This window comes from Camelus bactrianus, chromosome 14 (assembly GCF_048773025.1).
Source record: "Camelus bactrianus isolate YW-2024 breed Bactrian camel chromosome 14, ASM4877302v1, whole genome shotgun sequence".
Taxonomy (NCBI): Eukaryota; Metazoa; Chordata; class Mammalia; order Artiodactyla; family Camelidae; genus Camelus; species Camelus bactrianus.
In genome coordinates this window covers 14270058-14295782 of record NC_133552.1, presented here as the reverse complement: position 1 = coordinate 14295782, position 25725 = coordinate 14270058, and the positions used below count along the sequence as shown (strand labels likewise).

Genomic DNA, 25725 nt, shown 5'->3' with positions numbered 1-25725 from the left:
TCACTTGATTCTTTTTTTTTGATCTATATATCTTTTTTTTTTTACATTTTTTATTGAGTAATGGTCATTTTACCATGTTGTGTCAAATTCTAGTGTAGAGCACAATTTTTCAGTTATACATGAACATATATATATTCATTATCACATTTTTTTCTCTATGAGCTACCACAAGATCTTGTATATATTTCCCTGTGCTATACAGTATAATCTTGTTTATCTATTCTGCATTTTAAAATCCCAGTCTGTCCCTTCCCACCCCCTACCCCCTTGGCAACCACAAGTTTGTATTCTACGTCTATGAGTCTGTTTCTGTTTTGTATTTCTGGGGTTTTTTGTTTTTGTTTTTGTTTTTTTTTAGATTCCTCATATGAGCAATCTCATCTGGTATTTTTCTTTCTCTTTCTGGCTTACTTCTCTTAGAATGACATTCTCCAGGAGCATCCATGTTGCTGAAGATGGCGTTATGTTGTCGGTTTTTGTGGCTGAATAGTATTCCATCGTATAAATATACCACATCTTCTTTATTCAGTCATCCGTTGATAGACATTCAGGCTGTTTCCATGTCTTGGCTATTGTAAATAGTGCTGCTATGAACATTGGAGTGCAGGTGTCATTTTGAAGTAGGGTTCCTTCTGGATATATTCCCAGAAGCAGGATTCCTGGGTCATATGGTAAGTCTATTCCTAGCCTTTTGAGGAATCTCCATACTGTTTTCCACAGTGGCTTTCCTTGCTTCACTCTCCCACTCTTAACGATTTAGGTGCCTTCTTTTACAATTTTGTGTTTATTCTTTTTGTAATTCATGGCAGTTATCTCCTTTCCAGTTATGAGTTTCTCATTTTTGTAGCATCTTGCTTCTTTTCTATTTAGAGTAGACCTGTCAATATTTCTTTTAGCATGGGTTTAGTGTTGCTAAACTCTTTTAGTTTTTGCTTGTCTGTGAAGTTCTTTATCTCTCCTATTCTACAGGATAGCCTTGCTGGATAGAGTATTCTAGGCTGCATCTTTTTTTCATTCAAGACTTGGAATATATCTTTCCACTCCCTTCTGGCCTGTAGTGTTTGTGTAGAGAAATCAGCTGAGAACCTTATGGGGGTTCCCTTGTAACTCACTCTTTGTTTTTCTCTTGCTGCCTGTAGGATCATTTCTTTATCCTTGACTCTGGCCATCTTGATTATGATATGTCTTGGTGTGGGTCTGTTTGGGTTCTTCCTGTTTGGGACCCTCTGAGCTTCCTGTACTTGGATATCTGATTCCTTTAGGTTTGGGAAGTTTTCAGTCATGATTCTTCAAATATCTTTTCAATCCCCTTTGTTCTTTCTTCCCCTTCTAGAACCCCTATTATGCATAGGTTGGCACACTTTATATTATCCCATAGGTCCCTTATATTGTTTTCATTGTTTTTTATTTGTTTTTCTCTCAGCTGTTCTGATTGGGTGCTTTCTGTTGTCCTGTCTTCTAGGTCACTTATTCGTGCCTCTGCATTATCTAGCCTGATTTGTACAGCCTTTAGGTCAGCTCTCATCTCAGCAAATGACTTTACTAATTCTACTTGGTTCTTCTTTATAGCTTCTATTCCATTTTTGACATATTTTATATCTCTAAACACTATTTCTTTTAGTTCCTTCAGTACTTTGATCAGTCCTTTTTTGAAATCTTGATCTAGTAGGCCATCAATGTCTATTTCCTTGATTGTGCTTTCAGGGGATTTCTCTTGCTCTTTTAATTGGGAGTGGTTCCTCTGCTTCTTCATCTTGCTCATATCTCTTTGGCACTGGCTTAAGGAGTATTAGTTCTCTAGTTCTCCTGGAGACGGTGTGCTCTTAATGATTTTATTGAGAGGTCTTTGTGTCTTCACCCTGTTTTGCTAACTCAGCTTGCTGTTTCCAGAGGCCCTCTGTTGGCGCCCTGATCTGTGCTGCTCCCAGTTGCTGTCGGCTAGCAGATTGCACCCCCTCCCAATACTGGGTCAGGTGCTGAGCTCTTACCTGGTGGGTGGGCAGGTCACTCCCCTTCTCGAAGCCACAGTCAGACACTGCGCTTGGGCGAGGCAGGTGGGCTGATTGCGCCCCCTCCCAGCACCATGGTCAGGTGCTACGTTCCTGCCAGGAAGGTGGGTGGCCGCCCGCCCTCTCCCGGTGCCAGTCGCTCCACTGCTCTGTGCAGCTGCCTGCTCTGCCTCCGATCGGCACTCCGTAGGTGGGCTTGGGGAAGACCGTGGAACGGCCCTGCCCCTGCTCCGTGCTAAATCTCAGCTCCTTGTCTGTCTTGGCAGTGCGAGTTCTCAGATTTTTGGTGTCTTTGTCTTTCAAAGAGGGTGATGTTCTGTTGGAGTTCGGCAGGTGCTCTGGTTGTCTGAGTAGATCCGTAGATGTGAGTTTTGGTGTATTTGTGGGAGAGGGTGAGCTACAAGCGTCCTTCTGCTCCACCATCTTGCTTCTCCCCTACCCACTTGATTCTTAAATAACCCCACAATGAAAGAAGATTAACCCCCCCAAATGCTAAAAATAAAAGTCACACAGGGAAAGCAGTGTGGCTTTGTTGGCCTCTTTGTGAGTTACTTTCTTTTGCCTCCAAACCAGCTATAATGTGGCCTTATTCCTTCATTGTGGGTGTCAGGGGATAAATTTGGTTTCTTGATACAACATGCAAGCTTTCAAAATTCAGTAATTTTATTTATATAGTTAGCTTAATCAATAAAATAGAGATAAAAATTATTAACCTTTTACATGTCCTTCCCTCTCTAGATATGGTGACTTTTCAGTATTACACACAGAGATACACACAGCCCTTTAATCAGTGTAGTTTTACTGTTTCTAGAAGAGTTCTGTTTGGGCCCACCAAATTTTCTAGTGGGTTTATCTATTTACAAGTACACCTGCCTGCTCCCACCCTGATTTCCAGGGCCTTCCAAGTAAAGACTGTCAGGAGGAAGAAAAGAGGCCACCTAGTAGATAGGAAAAGAATGAATTTTAACATGAAAAGGATCTATTTTCAAACAGGCTTTGCCACTTAGCTGTAAGACTTTGGTAGAATTACCTAGCCTGTCTTGATGTGAACACATTCAGCACAGTATATACTCAGCAATATAAATATAAATATAATATAAATATTTATATTAAGTGTTAATATTTAACTTTTGTAAGCATCTACTTGTGGAATATAAACTTTGGAATGCCCCCAGGAAAAAATTTCCAAGTAATGTGACCAACAGGAAATGATAACAAAACCCAGAATGCATTAAAGGTAGCACTGTAACTATTTCAAAGCAGGTGGATGACAATCATTACTGCTAAGAAAAGTAATCATATGTGATTAAATCAATGCTTTCTGAGGTTAATTCTCAAACTACTGTAGCTGTACTGTTTGCAGGTTGGGCAACTGTATTAAGGAATGAGGTTGATTTTGTCTAGACATCTCATAAAAATGGGTAGCATTCCATTTATGCTCTCAAACCAATGAACATGAAAAAATAAATACAGCTGTATGTATGTATGTGCCTGGGCATATAACATGGATGCATCAGCATAGAGAGTGTGCTTTAGAATCACAGAACTTGGAGGCTGAGAGGGACCCTATAGATGCTCTCTCTCACCATCTCATTTTATAGATGAAGAAAAGCCCAAAATGTCACACACAAGTTCAAATCAAACATCTAGTTGGTGCCGGATGGTCACACAACGCAGGTTTTCATTGCCCTTACTCCACTGCCCATCTGTCTCCCTCTCTGCTGTCCTTGCAAGTCACTGGAACAGCTCAGCCTGCGAGCCTGTGCTGTGATTCTGTGAGCGATAATTTTCCGTTCACACTTCCCAGGCCTGTTCCAGCTGGAAAGATGGGAGTGGTAAACTTTGACTTATGCAGTTGAATGAGACATTGTTTGATGGAAGTGTGTGGGCGGGGAAGCCAACAAACCCCAATTGCCAACTCTTGAAGCAAACATGCTCCTTTTATCCCCCAGTGTAGTTTTTGACGTAACAAGCATGGCTTCCAATTTTCCTTGCAAATCAGCACACTGGTGACCATGGAAACTGGCATGCTCAAAAGATGCTCTGTCAAGGGACTCTGAAAGGCCTGCAGACATACAGACATTTGTATTAGGTGGGTGCAGCCACTAGGGCCAGTGCTTAACAAACACCCAGCTGGACTGTGCTTCTCAAAATGAAGCACACAAACATTTGTATTTCATTAAACAGAAATTAATAAGACTCCAATAGAAAGAAGCAAAGGGGACTGTTTTTTTGTGTGTATACAGCTGTATTACAGAGGATGCTCGTATGAATAATGATTGCACATGTGTGTTCAATTTATTTCTTTTATTTTTTACATGGTCTCCTTCAACTTTTTTTTTTTCTATAGGTTTTCAAAACTCGATCACACATTTCACAGCTGGCCAGGACAGGGGTCTTGAATGCTCCTTTTCCACAACAGGACCCCCATAGCATTTCTGTATTTAAAAGCCAGCCTGGGTCATTAGTAAGGTATACTCCTGGAAAATGAAAATGTTCTCTCTTCCTGGATGACCAAGGACGTGAGTCTGCTGCTTTGACTGTCTTAGAGAGGAAAATAAACGTTGAAGTCTATGTCTAGAAATAATAAGCCTCTAAATTTAAAAAATAGTATAGATTTGGTTTTTAGCACAGTGAAAGAAAGACTCACAAGAGAGGCAGTGTTTTGGAGGGGTTGTTTGTGTTTCCATGTAACAAAGGAGGCTGGTGCAGGAGGCTAGTAAATGGAGGGAAGAGAGAGGGGGAAGGAGAAGGAGCAGGAGGGGGAAGAGAGAAGAAAGAGAAATAAAGGAACAAGGAGATATGGAGAAATTTCTCAATATGCTGATTGTATTTGCCTTTTGAGGCTGTGGGGGTCTCTTTCATTTATTCGGGCAGATGCATCTAAATGCTTTTCTTAAAAGGCATTATCAACCCCAAAAAGCAGGCAAGGGGGAACTAACTGGGTCTTGAACCCAGCACCCAGGTATAAATGAGCTGTTCTTTAGTCACAGGAACCTTGAAGTCAGTGAGTCTTCACTGGTCACAGCTTTTCTTGACTTCTCTTCTTCTAATCTGACATTCCAGGTTCACTGACAGACATCCACCATGATCACAGCCCCTTCTTATTTTGACTACATGGCCTTTGGAATTTCCCCACCTGCTCAATCTCAACATATAACTTTACTTTCTAAACTCAAGAGCTCGCACCTTTAGGGCAGCTCTGTTTCGTTCTGGCCTGTGATTTGCTTTTCTGGGCACAGCAAGCAGCTTCTATTTTCCTCTAAACCTCCATCTTTCAGGCTGAATTTGATCAGAGGCTGGGTGAGTTGGAGATAGACCGTGAAAATACTTATCTTTCTAGATGTAATTATAAAATAGGAATTTTTATACCTTGTGCAGGCAAATCTCTGCAAATAAGTAATGTGATGTCAGCAAAAGTGCAGGAGCTCCCTGAGCACTTTCCAGGACTGACCAGTTTGGGGGGAGGGGCCCGTGGAAAGAAGAGTAGTACTCTGGCCCAGATGGTCATTCACATTTAATCATACCAGTTCCACCACGTCTTCAAAACAGTTTTAGATTTTGCACCCAAGTATGATAAGTTGCTGAAATAATTTACAACTGACTTGGTCCTCCAGTGTCTTTCCTCATTATCAAGATGTATTTTTAATCACAACTGGGGGTAAGCAACACATTTAAGGGGATAAATGGATAAGCTTTTCAACTTTGTGATTTGCAGGCTTATTGTTAACACTGCTAAGAAAAAGTTAAAATCATTTCAAGGTTCATCTTCAACACTGTGATAGACATTGATTGAAGTGAGAAAATAATTAGTTAACTAAGAGTTCTTTTTGTCCTTATTTCACTCTTATATTCATTACCTGTTGCTGCATAACAAATTGCCCAAAACTCAACAGTTTAAAACAGCCTTTATTTTGTCGCAGTTTCTCTGATTCAGGGAGCCTTTGGTTCAAGTGCTTCCATGAGGCTGTAGTCAAGCTGTCAGTAGGGCTGTGGTCTCATCTGCAGACTCCAGAGGGGAGGGTCCATTTCCAAGCCCACTTGCCTGGTGGTAGCTAGGCCTCAGTTGCTTGTGGGCAGTTAGACTAAGGGCCTCTGTTTCCTACTGGCTATTAGCTGAAGGCCTCCCTCAGTTCCCTGCCACACAAACCTCCCTGCAGGGCTGACTAGACACGCAGCAGCTAGCTTCCTCCAGAGTGAGTGATGAGAGGGAGGAGAGAGAACACTCAAGACAGAAGCCAGAGTCTTTTCATAACTTAATCTCAGAAGTAACACTCCATGACTTCTGTTGTTTTCTATTCATTGGAAGTGAGTCGCTAAGTCCAGCCCACACTCAAAGAACATTACACAAAAAGGCAGGGATGATTGGAGACCATCTTAGAGTCTGCCTACCATAGTCTTTATTTTTGAATATTATACTGTGTAACCCATCATGGAGAATGTCTTGGAGCACATGTCTTGTGCTAGGGCACTGAGACTCATGCAATAATTAGATGCCACAAGCAAATCTGAGTTCCTTTGGAAATTTATTGTATCAGAGGAGCTCAACCAACTTGCAAACACATGCTTTTAGACAATGGTCAATTTATTCCCCATCTGCCCTCCTCTCTTTTCTCACTTCCCCTCTATATACACATTTTCCATTTAAAATCCATTGTTTTAAATTGATTTAGCATTAATAGGAAGTAAAAAATAGCCAACCAACTAAGCAAAAAACCTGACTGACTTTATCCCAACTAGCTGTACCACTTTGGTGAAATCATTCAACTCTGAGACTCTCAATCCCTTCATTTGCTGAAAGAATGGTTTAAATCCAGTGATCTCTCAGGCTTCTCAAATCTTTACCAGTATATGAGATTATGGTTCCACATGTGCAAACTTGTAAAATAAAACGTGTGACAGAAATAAGGACTTAAGAGATCTGTACTGAAGGTTAAATGGATGAGGTCTGGGGATTTTATAAAGCACACTGTAAAGTGCCATACATGTGTAAAGGCTTATTATTATTTAGCCTTTATCATAAAGAGGTCAGGGTGGGACAGACAGCAATAAAAATAGTCTTACTATTCAGCCAGTCAGTTGGTCTCAGGTGTTACTCCTTACATCCATTTTTCATGGTGGAGAAACACCAGCATCGGTAAGGGATTAAGAGGGGGAAAAGGTGACCCGCCTCCTTCCCTCACACTGAAGACTCTTCCTTTAGTTCAGTATATCACATTCACAGTGTGCTAGGCACTTGGGAGGGTTCCCTGACTTGTCCAGCTTGCCCCTGTTCACCATCTGTGTTTCTCTGGCTGCCTCAGCCACAGCGGAAACTTCTCTCCTGGGCCCTCTCCTGCAGATTCCCTCTCTCCTCAACCATCTCTTTACTGTGCCTTTTGTCCTTTGGACACCCTCTCTCTGAGATCTGACTATCCCCTTGGGTGGTGACTCATTAGTCAGTGTCAGCTCCACCTTGTCCCACAGCAAATCGCTAAATATGAAGGCTTTTAAATGCCCTTGAGTGTAGATTTCATGCTGGCTGAAGATAGGGAGACAGATCAGGAGGCGGCTGCATGCTTTTCTGTAAGACATGGTGAGGGCCAGTGTCAGAAATTACACACATGCAGATGGAAGAAGAAAATGAATAATGCTTTTAGGAGACAAACATCAAAAGAAGAGCAATTCTGTGGGTGAAGAAAGAATTTTCAGAGTCAGGAATTAGAGGATGATACCAGTGCCCTATATAGCACATTCAGCCTCTGTATTGAAATGAAATGCTCAGCTGGCCATATTGCCCTCCCTGCCCTAGTCCCTTTGACCTGCCTTTCAGCAATCTGAGCTCCCTAATCTGCCCTGCAGGCTCCCCCGCGATGTGCTCTATGGCCCATCTTTCTTCTAGAATCAGCTCAGACACCAACAAAAAGAGCCAGTCCCATCATCACTCCAGATGTCAGGATCCACGTCCATAAACTGTAAACAGTTAACACTGCTCCTTTCCGGGGTTGCTGTGAGCACGTGAGACAATGTCTGTGAAAGTACCTAAGTGTCTGCAGATCACCATCCAGATGTGAGGTGTTGTTATTGATGAAAGCGGAATGAGAAAGTGAGGAATGCAAGGGGAGACGGGGAAGAGGGGAGGGAGCAATGCCTGCCGCCGGCCACTGTGCACAGTACTGCAGCAAGGAATTAAGGACAGACCGTGCTTATAGCCCTGCAGTGAGCTTTAAGCACTGCAGATGGAGTGTGCTGGAAAGCACGTGGGCTTGGACTTGGCCAGGCTTGGGTTTGAATCTTAGCTTCACCACTGTCTAGCTCTATGGCCTTGAGCAAGTTACCTAATCTCTCTGAGCCCCAGTTACTTTATCTGTAGTGTTGAGGTAATACCTCCTCCCTTACAGTGTTTTTATGAGAATTGAACAAGTTAACACCTAGAAGTTGGGTAGCATATAGAAGGGGTTCAAAAATGTTGATTTTCTCCTTCCACTCCCACTTTCTTTCTTCCTGAGAAATAAAATAGTTCCAGGAGAAGCTCAGCTTTTATGAGGGCTGCTTTCAGAAAGGAAAATATGCTGGCCTGTATTTTCATGTGCCAGGAGTGGTTAGCGATCAACCAGCAAAATCTCCAGCTCGGCCAAGGGCCTAGATTATTCAGAAACATGTGTACCGCTGATGAGAGCACAGTAAGTCAAGAGAATAATGGACTTGAGTGAATCAAGGGTCTCCATGTGTCACTTAAAATACATATATGTAAACCCATGATCTCAGTCATTTCTGGCACAGTTGTTATCTATAACATTTGTTCATTGTTCCATAGAAGATCTGGCAAGTTTAGCTTATGGAAGGGACTTTGGTCATATCTCTTGAGTCCTCAGGACATCAGACAATCTGCCAAAGTGGATGGGATAAAATAATTTTTCATAAAGTTAGTTCATCACTACTTAAAAATATGGAAGGGCTAGGTATATTACATGAACGATGCTGTGTCTTAGAATGAAGTTGTGCTTTCTAGAGTTCTTTTTACCCAAATCTAAGAATCACCAAAGATGTGAGAGTAACAGGAAGTGAAAAATAGCTTTTATTCCTATTACTTGAATAGTGCTGCATTCTTCACGTTAAATGTTTCAACATAGAGGACTTGGGATGCAGAGAGAGAATCCCAAGGGTTGCAGAGAGGGGATGGGAAAAGGAGGGGAGATGGAAGACCAGAGAAGGGACTGGAGGAATTCACTTCCTTCACCCCCCAGTTCCCAACTTGGTCCTCTTCTGGGCATAATTGGGCCCTGGAGGAGAAAGGAGAACAAACAGGAGGAGGAAGAAAGAGAAGGAGAAAGAGAGGAAGAAGAAGAGGAAGTAAGGAAGAGATAGGAAAAAAAGAGGAGAAATCTGGAAAGAAGAAAAAAGGAATGTAGGAGACATTAGGAAAAATGTGTGCCAAATTGATGCGAGACTCAAAGTTAAGCTTAATTAAGTTTCAGAAATGTATTGACCCCCAGTGTGTGCCAGGCAGCGTGCTGGGAACTAGGAACACAGAGGCAGAGCCCTGGTCACTGTCCCAGAGGCACTCCCGGGAAAGAATCAAGGTTGGGAAGAAACCAAGTGAAGGCCACGAAAACTTGGCATTGCATTAACTGTTAGGAGGCTCAAAAGGGGTCAAGTGCTTTTTCTCTAAGCACTTTTGGTGATGAATTCCCTTTCATCTAATGTGGTTTCTATTGACATTAGCTTTCGGACTCTTTCTAAAGATGTCTTAAATGTACTGTTTAGTAGGGCGGCTGGGGGAGGAGGGGCGTGCAGTGACTCTGCATCTCGGCAAGTTTCACTCTCCCATCCAAACAGATGTTGTCTGGCTAGAGCCCCATGGCATAAAACATGACTACTGGATCTGGCCAAAAATGAACCAGTTAACCTTTGCCGACTGAGTCCTGTAAAAGTAGCAGGACTGCACTACCACTGGATGCTGTTTAAAGAAGAACAGTGTCAGCCAAATGGCTCATCACCTGTCGTGGTCATCATCACATTCCGTGCGGCTGCACGGCCGCGCTCCGCCTGCGGCTCACCGTCCCCTCGCTCGGGCTGGAGCCCTGCTGGCCTGTGCTTGGCTCTTACTGGGCTTCAAACATGAAACTCTCAAGATGAACCCGACTCAGCTGTTCCAAACTTTGGAAATCTCTCCTTTTTTAATCACTCTCTCCTTCTTTTCTCATACCTTTCCACTTATTCAGCACCCTCTCTATATGCTGGTGAAGGCACAGGGGTTCCCACACTTTTTAGGCCTAGGGCAGTGGTTCTCTAAGTGTTCCTAAGAAATCTGGGAAAGCTAGTTAAAAACTCGGGCAGGCAGGCCCCACTCCTTATGATTCTTATTATATAAGTTTGAGGTGTGGCCTGAAAATCAACACGTTTGGCCCCCCGTCCTCCCAGGTGATTCGGACACAGATGGTGTGTAGCCAGAACACTGGAAGCACCTGAGCACAGCAGGTATGCACAGGTTGGGAGAGCTGGGTGGAGATGACACCAGCATCCCACTTTTCCTCTGACCTGTCTGACCCCTCTCTCTGCTCTGCCTCCTCTTCCTGGGCCCAGGGAGATCCCCAGGGTTTTATTCTCAGTCTACTTCTCTTACTCTGTGCACCCTTCCTGATCGGTATGATTGGAAGCACCTATACACGAAAGACTGAAATGTTTATTTCTAGCCCGAATCTTGCTTCAAAACTCCGGACAGATATGTCTGCCTGGAAATATTCCACAAGTGCCTCAGCTTAACATGCACACTCCCTCCCCCTGACTCTCTCACTGAATGTAGCTTAAAAACCTGGACCAGCTATCTGAGGACTCTGAAAAGTGGCAGGTCGACTCGGAACAAGAGCAGAGTTCAAAATACAGACCGCTGAATGGGTGGTGACATTTCCATTTTTCCTCCTGTGTCCCCCAACCTGAAACCTAGAAGTGGGGACCAGCTGCACAGAAGGTGCTCTGGCAGACACCCCTGGCCCCGGTGTGGCCCTGGCTAGGAGAGTGGGGAAGGGAGCTCCTGGGAGAACATCTCCCATTGCTTCTCTTCTCCCTGTGCCCTGGCACCCAGCCCCAGGCTGTCCCTCCAGTGGGGTGGCCGTGAGGACTGTGTCAGCAGGTCCCACAGGGGCGAGTGCTTCCTGCCATTCTGTGACTTACTTTTATTTTCCTAATGGTGTGTTTTCAAGGACAGGTGTTCGTTTTGACAAAGTCCCATGTATTTTTCATGTTTACTCAAATATTTATCATTTTGAATGTTCTTCATTGCTTCCCGTAGCTCTGAATTTCCGTCTGGTACTGTTTTTCCTCAGCCTGAAGAACATCTTTGAGAATTTCTTATAGTGTGGGTCTGCTGGCAACAAATTCTTTCAGCTTTTGTGTATCTAAAAACCTCTTTATTTCACTTGCATTAAAAAAATTTTGTTGTTGTTGTGTATAGAATTTTGAGTTGGCACTGTTTTTTCCATCACTTTAAATGAACAGTTCCATGTCTTCTAGCCCCATTTTTTTCTTATGAAAGGTAGCCATCATTCATAGAATTATTCTTTTTTATATAACGTATTTTCTTTCTTTGGATACTTTTAAGATTTGCTCTTCATCTTTGATTTTCAGCAGTTTGTCTGTAATGTGGTTAGTTCTATGTTTTCATTTGCACTTATCCTGCTTGGGGCTTTCTGAGCTCCGTGGATGTCTGGGTTGCTACTTTGAGTCAAATTTAGAATATTTTCAACCAATATAATTGCAGTGTTTTCCTGCCCCATTTTCTAGCTCCTCTCTTTCTTACATGTGTCCTAGACTTAAGACAGTCCCACAGCTCAGTGAAGCACTGCTCATTTTAAAAAATCTCTTTCTCTCTGTTTTCAGCTTCGATAATTTCTGTTGACCTGTCTTCATGGTCACTACTTCTTTCTCTCTCTCTGCTTAATATACTGTCAGTCATAGGAAATGAATTTTTTTCAGATATTGTGTTTTTCAGTTCTTGGAATTAAATCTGATGCTTTTTTCAATGTACATATTACTCCTGACAGTTCTCCATCTCTTCACCCATTATACTCATGCATTCCTGTAAACTCATTAACATATTTACCATAATTATGTTAAAATCCTTGCCCATTAATTTCAACACCTGATTGGTCTGTGGGTCTCTTTCTATAACTGCCTTTTCTGTTGTCTCTGTGTCACACTTTCCTGTATCTTTGCAGACTATTAATTTTTATTTTATAGTAGATGTTGTGGATGAAACTTTGTAGAGACTCTGAATTCCTTCCCTTCTGAAAAGCATTGACTTTTATTTTAAGAGGTAGTGGAATCACTGGAAGATGACCTTGATTTATGAAGGCTTGGATTTAGGCTTGTAAGGGTGGCTCTATTTCAGTTTTGCAATTGGCATAGGGTGAATCCCCTAGTCCGAAGTCCTAAGGAATTGCTCCTGGGTTTTAATTTAAGAAGCTTGAGGCATTTTTTTCAAATCTGTCTAACTTGGCAAGACTTGAATTCCAAATTATGTCTGTAATAGGCAACTGTTGAAATCTCTGCTCAGTTCTTTCAACTTTCTTGCTCTTGTTTATTCCTGGGCATTTTGGAATCTCATCTTATGTAGGTGTAGCCTAGGAATCAGCTAAAGATTTGAGTTGAGTGTCTACATAGATTTGGGGGCTTCCCCACCTAGAATTCACCACCCAATCTCCTTCAATTTTAGGCCTCTCTGGCAGTCTCAAACTCCATCTTCTCATTCCTCACTCTCGTAAGACTGCCACCTGCTTCAGCTCTATCTGCCGCACTCTTATGTACCTGGGAGTACCCTAAGGTAGGGGAAAGAACATATAAATGTGGATCTCACTCAGTAAGGCTCAAATCTTCACCAGTTTCTGCCAGCTTTTGTTCATCTCCCACTTGTTTGTTCATTCCCCACCCCCCAGCATTTATAATTGTTATTGGCAGGAAAGTATCCAAACTTTCTACCCTGCCATTACTCTCCTATCCATAATATTCATCTGTTTTCTCTGTGTGTTATGGTCTGGATAATTTCATCATACGTATCTTTTCATGCATTAAATTTCTCTCTGGCTTTATTTCAGTGGCTATTTAATCTGTCAACTGAGTTTTTAATTTCAGTGACTGTGTTTTTCATTTACAGAAATTCTATCTTTTTCACATCAGCCTTTTTTTCCCAAGGGCCTTGTTCTTTTCTTATGTTTTTAATTCCTTTTTAAGTTCCTCGTCATTTCAACCACACTTATTTTATAATCTCCATCTGAGAGCTGTATTATCTGCATATCCTGGAGGACCAAGTCAAATTACTTATTTGGTTAGTTAACTTCTATTCGTGGTGGATTGTATCATTATATGTTTGAGTTTTTGACTCAAATTTGGATTTTAAGTTTATGTTCAACTGAATTTTATCTGTAGAAATGATCTGTGATCCTTGGTGAAGGGTAAAGTTGTACAAAGGAGTTTTCATTGAATTGCCAAATATTCCAGTGCTATCACTGGTCCAGTTACACTTTTCAACTAATTTCTTAATGTCAGGGTTCATGTACCTTAGCAAACTTCTTCCAACCAGAGTCCAGATTAAAATAGATAATTTTTCTTAACAAATCCTTATGCTGATGAGTAGATATATTTATAGTTCTCCCTTTTAATGAGGAATTAGTCACTTTAAAATACTGACCTTTTATAGAAGGTTTTTGAGCCTCTTCTGAGTCCCAGATCTTAACATCTCAATTCCTGTTCCTAAATGAGCATTAAAACTCCAGCCTCTTCACTTCACATCCATTAGAGTGGCTATAATAAAAAAACAGAAAAAACAAAACAGAAAAGAAAACAAGAGTGGTCACATGCATGGGGGAAACTGGGACCCTTGTGCACTGCTGATGGGAATGTAAAAAATGTAAAATAATGCAGCCACTGTGGAAATAGGATGGCAGTTCCTTAAAAAATTAAAAATAGACTTACTGTTTAATTCAGTGGCTCCAACTCTCAGTATATACCCAAAGAAATGAAAGCAGGGCGCTGCAATGATATTTGTATACCCACATTCGTTCATAGCAGCAATATTCACAATAGCCAAAACGGTGAAGACAATCCAAACATCCATTGATGAATGGGTGGATGGATAAATAAAATGGGATTTTATATATATATATAAATATAAGCTATAAGTAAAATGTGATTATTATATGTAAGATATTAAAATATATATAATATTATTGTCTCAAAAAGAGGATAAAATTCTGATACATGCTACAACGTGGATGAACCTTGAAGATGTTATGCTAAAATATAAGCCAGTCACAAAAGAACATATACTGTATGATTCCACTTATGTGAGCTATCTGGAGCAGTCAAACTTACAGAGACAGAATATAGAACGGTGTTTGCCAGGGGCCGGGGGTGTGGGAGGAGTGGGGATTCGTTTAGTGCGTGCAGAGCTTCAGTCTGGGATGACGAAAGAATTCTAGAGGTGGGCAGTGGGGAGAGTTGTGCAACAATGTGCTTGTACTTGACATACTGAATTACACATTCAAAAATGCCTAAGATGGTAAATAATATGTTATTTCTATTTTTCCCAATAAAGAATTAAATGAAACAAAGCAAAATCCAAGCACCCCCGGACGCAGGGAAGGCACACTGTCAGCTCACATGCTCACTAAGAATTTTTCTTACACTTTGAAGAGGCTAACTATATATTTAAACATTATTTTTTAACATTTTATTTACAATTACTAGACGTTTTGTTAAGAAAGGGTTTCTGTTATTTCTATGATTGTTTATAAGTAGCTTAATCAAGTGAAGATTTTTAAACAGAGGTTGCAAATTTGCGGCTTACACATTTTACATGTTTGTTTCTTAGTAGGGATATTTCATGCAAAAATCGATTCCCATCTTCTCTTGAAAATTTTGAATCTTGACTGATACTGGGGCACCTTACACCTGGCAGTGGAAGGTTCAGCGGAATACTCGCTTCCCCTTTGAGGTGGAATAAATGCTGTGGCACCTGCCACAGTCATCAGAGCACCAGCAGACCCAAACCTGACCTGCCTAGGCAGTGAAATTATTAAAAGTTTGCAATCACGAAGCTAATAGGATTCTATCAGGTTTTCATGTGCAAATGATTTCTTTAGGTTTTTATGTGAATAAAAAATAAAGCCTTTTTAAAATTCAAACCCATAATCCACTCTTTACAGTGCTCTCTTCCTCTTGTTACCAAACAGAATTAGAAGTCTGACTGAAGGCATCCCTAAGAAGCAATGAGATGTCACTACGTTTTGGGAAAGGGAGCAGCTTTAGTCTGTAAAACCTTCATCATTTCCATAGACCTACCTTCACTCTTCTAATCTTTTCCATCCCATGTATTAACCAATATTGTATTTGCTTTCATTAGAAGAGGTATGGGAAAGTAGACAGAACACTGTACTGGCAGTCAGAACACCTGCATTCTGTTTCCAGACCTGCCTTTTAATAGCTGAGTACATTGCTCCCAGAAAGACCAAGTGGCAGATCTAAACTCTCAGTCTCCATTTCTGACTTCATCTGTCTGCTGCTGCTTCCTCTTCTTTCCATCCCACGAGTATGCTGGGTCATACTTCGATTAGTCTAATGTGCTTCTTTCAAGGGCGCAATTGCATTTGGGGGAACTTAAAACATCAGAAAAACTAACTAAATAACCAGTGTCCCTTGTGAAGAATAATTCTAGGCATTAAAAAGCAAACAAACCAACAAAAATTAGTCTTCACATCAGAGAATAGCATAATTACCTCGGCTCTTAGTTGCCACTTCTTTTAAGGTAAAAATCTCCCAGTTTTGCAAGTGTTGTCAACTAACTTACTTAAATAAAACTCTGTGTGGGCAAAATAAAATATACCTGTGGACCCAGTTTGGCTTATGAGCCACTAATTTAGAGAAGGAAATTCTAGATAATGGAAAAGTTGCTTTATGATTTATGTGTTTAATAAGTTTGATATAGTTAACCTGAAAAGTAGCACTTAATTTTATATCATTTTACATTTCCTAATGATTTCCTACATAAATCTCCAGCCTCTTGTTAGTCCCCAGGGGAAATCAAGCCATTGACTGATTTGTATTTCCACATGAGGGCCTAGCAGGATGTGAGATAAAGAACATATGCTTAGTCCAGCCAATATGTTCATGAAAGTGTAAATTTAGGAAGTACCTCTAGACCTTCTGACCCAGAGATGGCAAATGACATGGCATGTATACAGCCACCGGTCCCCATCCTCGTGAGACATCGCCTGGCACAGTACCTGGAATTCCCACGCTTAGAGTTTATATTCCCTTGGATTAGGGTCTAGAATCTCATCAAGTCCTCTTTATGAAGAATAGCATTTCCAAACTTGTCTTCCTTGAACCACTAGTTTTAATGGGATAGCCTTAGGTATTCAGTAGTTTCTCTGGTTGTAGCACTCAGGGTTTAATGGCAACCTGCATTCACTCTAGCTAGCTTAAGGAATAAGAGAATTATTATTATTATTATTATTATTATTATTATTATTATTATTATTATTATCATCATCATCATCATCATCATCATCATCATTATCATTATTGTTTTTATTATTATACTTTGGGAGGCCAGACTTGTATGTTACTCAGCTGGAAACAATGCAGCCAGGGCCACCAACAGGCAGAGAACTCTGCCCTACCTCACTGCTTTTCTAGTAGAAACACCACTGCTTGAGAATGGACACCAGGCACGTCACTTCAGGAATAGCACACACTTCCGGCACCACGCATGTCAAGAGAAGCAATTTTCCCCTAGCGTACTGACTTCCTGTACCAGGTATCCCTGGGTGTAAATCTGATTGGTTGCATCTAGGTCATGTGCCTGACCTCTAAGGCTGTCCTGGGAAATGTAATTTTTAGAAAATGGAAGCACACACACTATAAGGGGTGGGGGGTGGAATGGCTGGAACAGGAGGTGAGTGAGCCAACCCACAGTATCTGCCACCCGATCAAATTAGTTTAAGCTTAACTGCTATCTTTGCTGAAAGCCTTCTCAGAGTTTTAAAAATGCTAATGTTATTCTGACTCTCCGAAGAGGGTTTATTTAAAGTTATGTTACCATGAAATACTTTCCAGAACTAGTGTGTTCTGTGGAACACAAGTTGAAGACTGCTACATTGTGCCACTTGTATATCAACTGTTAGTTTGTTATTGATGGTAGCAAGCCCCTCCCTGCAAAAGCCCAAGTAAATTTTGAAGGACAGCTAACAGAGGGGCTAGAAGGTCAGAGTCTTCAAGAGGGTAGACTTAGGCATGCAGCCATGGTGGGGACCCAAAGCTGCTCTGGGCCACCCAGGAGAGGGTGACCTAGTTGTGTGTCCTGGGAGTAAAGAACCACTCTGTCTGCAACTTCCTCCAGTGCAGTTGTCTCCACCGACAGATTACTACATTGTATGGATTAGTGAGCTGAGCCCACCAAATGTGTTTCAACAGGGGCCTTTTGATTTAAAACCTGGATTTAACAGCATTCCCAAATGTGAAAGGTCATTATCTCTTTTACTAATGACTGACTTATTGAGAGCAAGCATTCGTTTGCAGATTACTGAAAAGAACATTTACTAGTAATTTGCAACACATTATCATGTAGGGATTGGATTACAGCTAAGGATTCCCTCATAAAACAAGCTTTAACATTTACTACTCTTCTGGAGAAATATATGTGTTCTTTGCCTCTGTAAGGATGCAGTCATAAGTCTTATATGGATTCGGGGTCGAGGGAGAACACCATCTTGATTCTTCATGATTGCTGAGAATTAAACTCAGTGCAGAAGGTAGAATTAGCATCGGTCCTTGCCCAAAAGGATTCCTGCAGAAATGAGATAAACCGCAAGGCAAGGGGAGGATGAGAAGGCATTTAGCTGATCTCATGGAAATGGAATCTGTGGGCCTGCAGAAGGAGCCGTGAGAGTCTGTGGTTGAGCAGAGACTAGCAAGGGAGTCAGTAAACGCAGTGCCCTGGTCTCCTCTCCTCTCTGGCTATTTCATTTTCTTACTGAAGGATCTTCATTTCTTCCACCCCAAGTTAGCACCTATGGTGATTAATTTTATGTGTCAATTTGACTGGGCCATAGGGTGTCCAGTATTTGGTTAAACATTATTCTGTGTGCGTCTGTGATGGTGTTTCTGGATGAGATTAACATTTGAATCAGTGACTGAGTAAAGTAGATTGCTCTCCCCAATGTGGTGGGCTTTGTCCAATCCATGGAAGGCTCGAGTAGAGCCAAAAGGATGAGTAAGGAAGAATTCTCCCTCTCTCTCTCACTCTCTCTCTTTTTCTCTCTCTCTCCTCCACCCCTCATTCTGTTGGTTCTGTTTCTATGGAGAACCCTGACTAAAAGAGCACCCAAAACTGGTTTTCTTCAAATGAGTTCCCAGACCATCCTTCTTTCTGTCTTTGGGTTTGTCAATCAATCATTCTCTGATTTTTCTGCCTTAGTTTTCTCGTCCATTATAATAAGAGTGATTCTTCCTGTTTTTCTTAATTCAAATTCCTTGGCTAATTTTCCAAATCAAATCAATAAATAGCTACAAAACAGTGGTCCTCAAACTTCAAGGATCCCAAAGAGCTTTTGTTCATGTGGGTCATACCAAACAATATTTTCTATATTGTCTATATACCACTTTAGAAATTAATTAGAAATAAGAAGAAAATGTTTAAAACACAAGAATGAAAAAGCATTTGTTACCAGTCACTCTAGAAATTGTCATCACACATCATTTAGCTTCTGGAAAACTCCACTGCATAGCAGTGACAGAACAAAAGGGACAAGGCAAATACCATCTTAATATTACTATGAGAGTAGCTTTGACCTCACAGACTTCCACAAAGGTCTTGGGGACCCTCAGGACCTCAAGTCACTGTGAAAATCATTGCTCTAGAGCATCTGTTAATGGTCTTCCTGCCTCCTTCCCTGGATCCCTTGCTCCTCACATCACCGCCTCATCCATCTTCCTAGACACACACTTGATTGTGACACTATTCTATGTAGAGCACTTTTTGTAGCTTCTTATCACCTGTAGGATGAATTATAAACCTAAGCATGGCACACAACCACCACCATGATCTGGGCCATACGTAGCCTTGCCTGAAAAACTCCTATTCACCATTTAGTCTCAGCTCAGTTAACTAGGGAATTGTGATAATTTTAACATACGATTTACCTTAGATAAAACAGAATAAATAAAAAAATTTCTACCAAATTGTCTTATGTACACATATTTTGAGGATGAGAAATGGCTTTAATGTAAAGATTTTATTAGGGGTCAGAAATTTTTGAAATTTGAGGCTAAGTGTCCATTACACACTTTAAGGCTCTGTAAGTTATTACTGCTCTTTAACATTTGGTTAAATCCTTCTCTATATACATACAAACTGTGGTTGAATTTATATACATAGGGATTGCCTTTTAGAATAAAAGTACATTATCTATAATTTAATAAAAAAACCACTCAAATATCATCTTAAACCTTCCTTACCACTCCGTCTCTCCTCACAGAGGTGCTCCCATGAGCTCCTAGCATACCTGGATGTTCACCTCCTTCACAAAGAGTCTGTGAGCTCCATTCCCATCTGCCCATGGGTTTCTGTTCAACTTGGACTCAGAGAAGTTTCAAACATGCTCTGGAGCTGCCGTGGGCCAGGAGACGTTAATCAAACACCCACTTGAAGTGCTTTGGAAGCGTCTCTGTTTTTTGGCTTCTTGATGTGCTCATGTTGAGTGAAGATATATTTCTGGTCCAATCATGAGTTCATTTCAAGATTTATTAAAGAAGAATTTTTCCTAACTGCTGACTTCAGAATATCAGACCCTAGAGACCAGGTGCTTTTCACAGCTCCTCAGAGGTCTATAACGAGTAATGGGAAAATGCAGCCAGGCATCTCACATGTAAGTCAGACATACTGGAATTCCACTTGCATGTCTGCCTTAATGTAGCTGGTTATTTATTCTCCTGGGGAGCCCACTTCACACTTTCACACATCTCCCTTGTTTCCATCTCAAAGAAGGAGGAGCACTGGGCATTTCTGAGCATATTTTCTTTCAGAAAGACGTGTGTGCTCCAACTAAGTAATGGGCATTTCCTTCTGTGGAGCCCTGTATGCTCTGGAGAAGTGTTCAGGTACATTTCCCTAAGGGCACAAATGGCAACCTGTCTTGGAGACCCTCACAGATAAATTAGATCATCATTGCATTTGAGATCCTGAACCCCAGCCCCGATTTGCCACATCTCCCTAGCAGTGACCCCAGACAAGCCATTTGAATTGTCCGGGCCTCCTTTCTCTGATCTGCAGTAGGGAATCAGTCTAGCCATTCAGCCTCCTCCCCTGGATCCCTGCCATGTAACCCCGTCCCTGGGTCTGTGTAAACAGTTAAGTGCTTAATAAAAATAAGTGATTCATATTCCTACCTGTCCTCAGCTCTGGGTGAACTGTTCCTCCCTAGAGCTGTCAGTCACCAGCATGAAACTGGCAGAATCCAGACGTACAAGTGAGCACTTCCCTAGTGGAGGACACTTTGTTCTCCAGATTTAACATGATTGTGCTTCTACTTAGACTCGTTATGGGAGGAGAAGGAATGATTCCTCAGTTAACGTCACGCACTGCATAAGTACCATGACTGTTGTCACTGAGACACCGGTTCACTGCAGCCAAAGTCTGCCACCTCTGCCAGGTGTCCAATGTCAACATTCCTCCTTACTGATTCAAGCTGAAGAGTAATTCACATAGCCATGATACGGCATTATTTGGAGGGAACCCAAATTCAGCAGGCACCTTGAGTTGGAACAAGTGAGACACAGAGATGGATGCATCAGGAATCAGGAATGAGCCCAGGCACTCACTAGTATTCCAGTCCTTTAACATCTTGAAGCATTTTAACTTGAATCAGAAGATGCAACAATTAATAACAATATAGTATTATGTTATCATTTCTTTAAATTTTATTAATTTTCTAGTGGGTGGGGAGGTGGATAGAAAAGTTTCCTCCCAGAGTTTTGCTGTGTTAGAAGCCAAATATGTTAGTAGATGCTGGAGTCAACATAACCCACTGGAAATTGGAAGCTGGATTGTGGCATTTGGAGCACTGAGTAGTTGTTACAGCGCCATGGCCAACTATAGAAAGATTATCCAAGGCGACTTGGCCAGTGACTGGGAGATTAAGAGCCTGCAGAGCTAAATGGCAAATTAGGCATCACCGTCACTGTTGGACAGGCTGGGTGGAGAACATGCCTGGAGCCTCACTTCCTTCCTCTCTGGGATGCAGGTGAATTTCCTGGCTTTGGAGTTCAACTGGTCATCCACAAAATGGAGGTAAACACTTCCAAGTGTAGTGGGAAGAACCTGTTTTCTCCAAGAGCAGAACATTTATCACCAACGTTTATCACTTGCTGAATGTTCTCAGCAAACAGCTGGTGGTACAGGTGTGGCCAAAGCTATCCCAGTTGCTTTATGCTGTGATTTTATCACCTAAAGAAAGAGACATAGCAAAACAATAACAGAAACATACTGACAGCTGAAATAGAAGGAAATCACCCATTCTAATTGCTTGGAAAGGTTCTAGCATAAAGGACCAACATTAAGATTAGAATTGGGTTTGGAAACTGAAGCTAACTGTGGCATGATTTTGAAGCAAAGCATGGATGATGAAGATTTGGCAGAGGGGAGCCTTCATATAACATCATTCTGCATGTCCCGCTTTACAAATATGAATTACATGGCCCAAGGTTCTGGAAGAAAACCATTTTCTGCAATTTACATTGGCCCTAACCCCATCATCAAAGAGTGTGATTTTACCTCTTCTGATTCCTCCCTCTGCTTGAGGGAAGTACAGTTGCTTCCCCAGATGCACGGACAGCTGTAGACTCCAACAGAAAGGACACAGCAAGTTATATGAATGCCCAGAACACTGTTAGCCTGGTTTTTTAGAGCCTGGACATATGGACAAGGGCTTATTTTTAAGCTTGTACTATAAAACATGAAAACAATTTACAATGAAAAGATTAATACAGAATCTGCTACAAAATAACAATTCAGTATATATTTGTTAAATTAAATACATAACCCTCGGTAGGAGTGAATATAGAGACTTTTCTAGAACCAGACTACCTAGTTTGAATCCAGGCTCTACCCCTGAGAGATACAAAGGATCTCTTTGATCTTAAGCCAAGTCCCATGACTTCTCTGTGCCTCAGTTTATCCTTCTATAAAATCAGGGTAATAATTTTTAAAATGTAATTTTAAATAATTTTTAAATCATGTATTTTTAACTCATTAGTTAAAGACATAACTAATAAGATGTTATGATCAATTCAAAGAGCATCTGAGAAGCTAGGATATTTATAGGCAATTTAACAAAGAACTATTAGGGTAGGATTGTTGGATTAGATATAACCTGGTTAATATCTAACATAAATTATTGGGATTATGTGTTTCACTCATGAGAAATTATTTGTAAATCTCCTGGATCAAAGTCTTTAAATTAACAAGTGACTTCTCTAAGTCTGGGAACTTTCATCAAGATTAAGCAATGAGGCAAACCAAGGACATTCCTTGAGAAAATCCTTGGGTAGCCTTTGCCCTCTTAACACTGAAAGGACCTGCTGTCCACCTTCTTGCCTTTATCCTAAATTTTGGATAATTTTTCTGACAGTACCTATCTTTTTGGGTTATTGTGAAAGCTCAGTAAGTTATAATACATGTGAAGTCCTTAAAACAATGCCTAGCATTTACTTAGTTAATGCTATTAAAATTATTCTGGCTATGAGTATGTCCACTTAAAAAGGCCCAGAAGGGATTTAGAGCAAAAATTTTAAATGTTACTACTAGCAGCATTGCCTTCACTTCTCTACTCTGGAGAGACTTCCCACTGTTAAATGAGTAAGACTATCTGTTGTAATTACCAACGTTAAAATTAGCATTCGAAGCGCGAGTAAAATGGACATCAGTGGGTACTGAGCGAGGCAAACACAGGGAATCAAAGGGCCGAGCCTTCGCCCGCCACACTCAATAGGCACCCAGAACCCTGGAGAAGTCTTGACCCACCTCCTTCTCCCCATTTGCTCCGACTCTTTGTCTCCTGCCCAGAGTGTTGAAGTTTCTCACTGGACGCCCTCCCTCCTGCTGTTTCTCCTCTGGCCTCCCTTCATCCTCCACAACAGTCACCAGCTGCCTATAACGTGGACCCAATCATGTCACTCCCCTGCCCCCAGCCTCCAGCAGTGACCTACTCCCTGGGTGATTCCCCTCCCCCTGTTCTCAACAGACCAGTTCCACCCCCTGTCTCCCCCAGCTGGCTCTGCAGCCTCCCTCCACCCCCGGCACTGACGTTGGATCACCTGCCACCCCTGGCTAGGCTCAGGGGCTTCCTCTCTCATACCCACTGTCCCTTTCTCGCCCTCCCAAAGCCACACTCACCCTTCACAGACTCAAAGTAACCTATGCTGTGAAACCTTCCCTAAGTCCAGAAGACAGGCCTGTGTCCTCCCCACGCCCCAGTCCCCCCACCTCACCCCCAGTCTCTGCCTTCTCTGTTCACAGGACCAGCAGGGACTCCCCACTGTGCTGGGTCACATCCCTTAGAGGAACTGATCCCCAGCTCTGCCTCTCAGCTCTGAGTTTCACTTCACCCTGTACTTCCCGCCTCCGGCCCAGTGTACACAGGGTCACCGGCAGTAAATATTCATTTATCCAGCGGCCTAGCCTTGCTGCAACAGTCTTCCCGAGGCAGAGCCAGAGCGGGTGCTTAGCAAACCTATTTCCCCATCTCTCAGGGCACATGACTAGACTTCCCTCCTCGGCCAATTCCAGGCTGGCCCCGGGCATCTCCCATACATACCCCAGCCCAAGGCCCTTTGTGTGTGTGAGAACACTGAAAAATAATACCAACACGGTGAAGAAAAGGGTGAAGGCAAGAAAAGCAATTCCTGGCATTTAACAGAAAGAATCTCATTGTCAAGTACACTCTAAATTTTTAGGCTTCACCATCAAGCTGCTTCCCCCTCTTCAGCGCTAACACATCCCTTCCAACGCAGGACTGCTCTGTTCTCTGTTTCCTCGAGCGAAGCGCAGAGCGGAACTGTATCATTTTTCAAGGGGTCAAGAAGTGAAAATATTATAAGGGAAGAAATATTTCCTGAGAGGAAAATAATGTGAAGGGCCCTAGCCTGGGATTCTCAGACGTGGAGACGATACATGGGGAAGTACCTCATGCGAGGATTATAAGAAACCTGGGCCTCTGACTTTTAATCAGACTGGAGACTTGTTCTTGCTCCTCGTGCAAGAGCTGTGAGGAAGGAGGATGTCAGGGTTCTCACCGAGGGACCAAGCACAGGGAGCAACATGAGGAAGCAGACGTCTCCCTTCCTGGGGGACACCCCCCACTTCACACCCCTGGGGGTTTGTGGATGCCGCCACTCTGCCAACCCGGCCTGATTTCCAGCCATAAACAGAGAGGGGGAGCCTGGGTTCTAGCAAAGGAGAGAGCAGCTACTAAGAAGTCTACAGCAGAGGGAGGTTTATTTTCCCTTTGTATGTCTGTAAATAAATGGTTTTAATTTGGGGAAACATACATCTGGAGTGCCGTTGTATTGCCAAACAGACAGAGCCTCGTCGCCATATGACGGCAGCATCCAGAAGGCTGTCTGCTTTTCGGGAAATGTTGCCTGGAGGGGGCGTGGTGCCTCAGAGCTCCGCGTTCGCTGGTCGCCCATCACGGGGGCGCGTTAACGCGTTAATTCTCGGGAAGAATTAACGAGGGCAGGACGCCTGCGGCTCACGGGTCAGAGTGTGGGCCTGGAGTGTGCAGAGTTCTTGCCTCGGTCCTGCCGCTGCCCTTACTTCTCAGCAGCCCCAGTTAGCTTCTCTGAGCCTCGGTGCGATCTTCTGGAGAATGAGCTTCGGTGCGGTGTAAGCACCCAGGATTAATGCACCTCCTTTACGAAAACGGAACATGACTTACTAGATGAACAAGCTCTGCTGAAACCTCCATCGTGGGAGTCTTGAAGGCCAAAGACTCCAGGGTACATATATAAAATGGTTGTTGGTCCGTTTAAAAAATACGCTTTTCCTCCACATTTTCAAGAACACAGTTGTTTCCTATAGGAAAGTATTTTTCTGAGTTATATGCCCTGTTGCTCCTTCATGGATGCCTGTTGACTTGATCTCAAGGCACTTAAAAAATATAAAACCAAAGAAATGTTACCTAAATGCCAAAATATTGTCAACATCATTAGTATGAAATCATAGAAAGTTGGCCCCCAAAAACGACCTTGGAGATCCTTTTGTTTTATCTGTTCACATTGCAGCTAAGAAAACTTAAACCTGGTGAGATACATTACTGGCCATTTCTAATATTTCAAAATATGTCCCCCATATAAAATGCTTCATAATGTTACTTCAGGTGCTGATGAGGTAAATTGAAACATCTCAGAAGGAAATAGCAGGTAATTCTGCAAGTCTCTGTTTCCCAGAGTTATCTAGTCACCATTTGTGTGTCCTTTGCCATTAATGTCTTTTTCTTTGTTTTGTTGAAGAAAAAAAAAAAAAAAGAGAGAGAGAGAGAAGATCTGAAGGGGAAGAGTAGGAGTTGTGTGGGAGAGAAGTTTGTTTTTCTTCTTTCAGATCCTTTTCTGATTCTTTTCATGACACAACTTTGAGATTCCCTCTTAGGCACACGAGGATCTCATGTGAACCAAAATAACGCTC

General features: G+C 42.1%; 1 long non-coding RNA gene across 2 annotated transcripts; it reads right to left on the bottom strand.

Moving 5' to 3' along the window:
• Positions 1–20940: 20940 nt before the first annotated feature.
• Positions 20941–23218, bottom strand: LOC141579809 (uncharacterized). 2 transcript variants are annotated; one of them, XR_012511820.1, is made up of 3 exons: positions 23065–23218; positions 21817–21988; positions 20941–21489 (listed from the first exon to the last, which is right to left on the bottom strand). It is a non-coding gene; the product is annotated as an uncharacterized LOC141579809 (long non-coding RNA). The 2 variants fall into 2 exon arrangements; XR_012511821.1 differs by having other exon boundaries at positions 21817–21877.
• Between the last annotated feature and the right edge of the window lie 2507 nt (positions 23219–25725).